The sequence below is a fragment of the Eubalaena glacialis genome, chromosome 13 (genome assembly GCF_028564815.1).
Source record: "Eubalaena glacialis isolate mEubGla1 chromosome 13, mEubGla1.1.hap2.+ XY, whole genome shotgun sequence".
Taxonomy (NCBI): domain Eukaryota; kingdom Metazoa; phylum Chordata; class Mammalia; order Artiodactyla; family Balaenidae; genus Eubalaena; species Eubalaena glacialis.
Window position 1 is genome coordinate 53,384,703 of NC_083728.1, and position 3,728 is coordinate 53,388,430.

A 3,728-nucleotide genomic window follows, 5' to 3' on the forward strand; every position below is an offset into this window, starting at 1 on the left:
ACCAAATGAGAACAAGGAAAGGCCATTTTTTCAGAGCTTTCAATAGCAAGGGAGTCGGCCACCATTATTTGAGTTTGGCAGAGACTCGAAGGCAGGTAGGGGGTTGGGAAAGCTTTACAGTGGAGAAAAGAGGCAGCTTCAGTTCAGGTGTGCCCAGACCAGGGCTGCTGGGCTGGGGAAGCAGGAGGCGGGCTGACTTGCTGTGAGCATCCTATGTGACTGGTTTGGGAGCATGTTTGGCTTCTCTGCTTGGTCCCACGTTGGAAATCGGGACAAAATCAGGAGGCTGTCAGTTATTAATCAAGTTCTGGTTGTTTTGTCAAGGGGAGCATTAACCTTCTCTCCTTTCATACGACACAAGTTCTGGGCACTTTGGACCAATGGCTACAGAGGGCATTGTTTGGCTTCCTGGACCAGTGGCTAGAGACAGTGGTCCGATGTCCTACAATCCTGGTTACTATAGATAACGGCTTGGTGTTTTGGGCTGGTTGCTGCAGGTTGTGGGTCAGAGTTCTCTTTCTACCTATGGCCTGGCCACTGTCTGTTGGTACAGCCGGTCCTCAGCTCCTAGAGGCAGCCCCTGGCACATGGCCCTCTCCTTAGGACGTTCACAACATGGCAATTGCTTCTTTGGGACCAGCAGAGAGCATCTGTCACTCTAATGCATTCTAATGTCACCGAAAATTCAACTCACTATCAAGTTAAGAAGAAATAAAAAGGAATTTTATTCAATCCAAACTGAAGGTTATAACCTGGGAAGCAGATTCTCAGAAAGCTCTGAGAACTGTTCCGCCTGTTAGAAGTGGAAGGCATAGTCATACGCATTTTCGAGACAAAGGATTATACATCAAAGTGACATCCGGATATTTTACATAAAGCTCACTAAGGACACATAGTCCCGGTAAGCACCTACAAAGCGAGCAGCAAGTCACCATGACTCCCTACGGAGCTGAGAAAGAACACTGTTCTTTTAAGAAGTTGCATTGCTAGCATCAGAAGAAAGAAAAAACTTGATCTTTACGTTGGGCAGGCATTCCCATCTTTGAGGAGCTCTGGTTCACGTGTAATTCAGATGCACGCTGCACAGCGGGGAAGGAGGGAGGAGGCCCAAACAAATGCAGAGAGAGAATTTTATGTTTACTTTTTCTTGTCCTGCCTTAAAATATAAATTTTATTTAATCACTAGTAAGACGGGGTTTTTTATATATGTCGTTATGTATTCAAAGGAGCGACAGCCATACCTTTGCCATGTTCTATAGGCTAGAAGCGAGTCACAGACCTGCACAAATGGGAGGAGGGGATTACAGGATGGAACTCCAGCGGTGGGGAGCATGAGGGCCTCTGACCCCACGTCACACTCTGCCTACTGCAGTGGGGGAGGGGAGGGGCCCTTGAGCAGCGCCTCAGGCCCTGGAGAACATTTGTTGGTCACGCCCATTACTGGTTTCCACCGAAAACATCCCTGGTCCAGGTTTCATCTTTAAACTTGTAGAAGAAGCAACACTGGGAGAAAACCATTTCCCCCAGACTCTGCCAGCCCCACCCTGGGGTCTCGAGGAAGGAATGCCCAGGGGCTGCTGGTCCTGGGAGCCTCCTTCCAGGGACAGTCACCACAGCCGGCTTTGGTGCTGCATCCAGGATGCTGGCTGATTCCTTTGCGGAAAGGGCCCATGGCCACTGTTGCAGGGTAGTGGGGGCCGGGGGGGAGAGGCAAGAGCAGAAATTAGAAGCTTTCTTCTAATTAAAAGTGGGAATTGATCACCTAATCCGCTACCCAGTTCTCTGTCTCTCTAATGATGTAAGTGAAAAACTCTATTCCCTCAAATACCATCACATGCGTCCGTAGCTTTACTTGTGTCTTCCGTGGCTTCCTTCACATGCAGGATCCTCTGGCTCCTGCTACGGGGTTCCTCGCCCATTCCTCTCCACCATCAGTGCTCTGTTATACACAGGGCAGCGGGGCTCAACCTTGGCCATACATTACATGCACCTGGAGGGTCTGATAAAACCCTGAGGCCCAGGTCACAGCCCTGACCTATTAGTCTCTAGGGTGAGGTGCTGGCAACAGCAGCTTTATAGCTATCAGGTGATTCTAATATGTAGCCAAAGTCCTAGAAGAGTCTAGAAGCTGCAGCCTGTAAATCAGTTCTTAGACTTGCTATACTTGGGGATCACCTGGAAAGCTTTTAAAAAACACTGATGCCCGGGCCCCAGCACCAGAGGTTCTGAGGGAACTGGTCTGGAGTGTGGTCAGGATTTCCCAAAGCTCCCCAGGTGATGGCAGCATGCAGCCAACGGCGAGAACCACTGGTCCTGCATCTAGATAGCAAGGTGCTCTCAGGGAACGGGCTTGGTCCTCTGCTTTTCTCAGTAAGGGGCACGTGCCCAGTTTAAGTGTGATTGATAATGAGCGTGGCGAGAACACAAGGGTGTGTTGCTTTTGTCCTGAAAGTTGAAACGATCAAGAATATCAGCTCAAGGATAGATCAGGTTCCCTGCTGTAGGCTAGTTTTCTAAAGGAGCCATTGGAATTTCCCTTTGCTATCATATTCAGCTCGTGTTTTGATTTTATAAGTAGTGTTAAGAGAACATCCCCTATCTCCTACATCGGGTAGTCACCTTGAGCTTGAGAAGCCGTCCCCAAACGTGCAGTGAGGTCACCGTCCACTGGGGTTGCCGAGGGACCCGGCCGGAGCCTGAAGGGTAGATCCGCTCGGCTGGAAGGAGAGAGACGGAGCAGCCAGGCCCGAGGTGCAGAGCTGGGCCCTGCAAGGCGTGTTGAACAACAAACCCAACAGATCTGGGAGAGGAGACGTCGTGTAGAGGACAAACGTCATCTGACGGCCTCGGTGACACCGTCATTGTCAGCTACAGGTTTACTTTTACAGGCGCGTCCTGCTCTGTAATCATAAGTCAGTTTTCTAGACTTTGTTTAGAGGTTGATTCTACAGACTGAACACCAATAAACCACGTTAACACTGATATAACCGGTGCTAACTCTGCAGCCTCATCATGAGCTAAGATGAATTTTCCTTCTCTGTGAATCCAGCATCACTATTCCCATGACATTTAAAGGGAAATGTTTCTAGCATCAAGGTCAGATGAATTCTCTTCTCGTCCCCCTTCAATTCCTCAAAATTATGATTGTGCTGTATTTCAGCTCACTTCATGTTTGAATCCTTATTTTCTTAAATGGTCCCTTCCTCAGGAGGTTTCTAATTGCCTTCCTTTTTCTTCCTTCTCCCTCCCTCCCTCCCTCCCTCTCTTCCATCTGTCCTTCCTTTTACAATTTTTTATTGTTTCTGCTGTCAACAGAGGACATTTACTACCACAGACCTTCAGAAATATCCAGACTTTCAATTCTACAAACTGTTGCAGAAAATCCGCTTTCTCTCTGAAAACATGCTTCCAGAGACTTCTGCATTTCTGCTCCAATCTGAATTGCGTATTTTCTAGATCTGCAGGGAATTATAGTCCCAAGGCTGTTTTTTTTTTTTCCCTGTATTTCCAGGGTAGAACCATCGTTTTCTATCAATAGATCTCAAATCTTTTTTTCTTCCTCATTTTATCTCAAGAAGGGCGCCAAAAGGCTAACTTTCAGAGTCTGTATATGTCTGAAAACATATTTATTTTGCCCTCATGCTTGATTGATATTTAGACTAACAGTGACATTTTAGGTTCAAAATACATTCCCTCTTAATTTGAAGACATTTCTCCATTGTGCTTCA

General features: G+C 47.4%; 1 pseudogene; it reads right to left on the bottom strand.

Annotated features, from left to right (window-relative positions):
• Positions 1 to 315: 315 nt before the first annotated feature.
• LOC133104570 (U6atac minor spliceosomal RNA) lies at positions 316 to 358 on the bottom strand (annotated as a pseudogene).
• Positions 359 to 3,728: the final 3,370 nt, after the last annotated feature.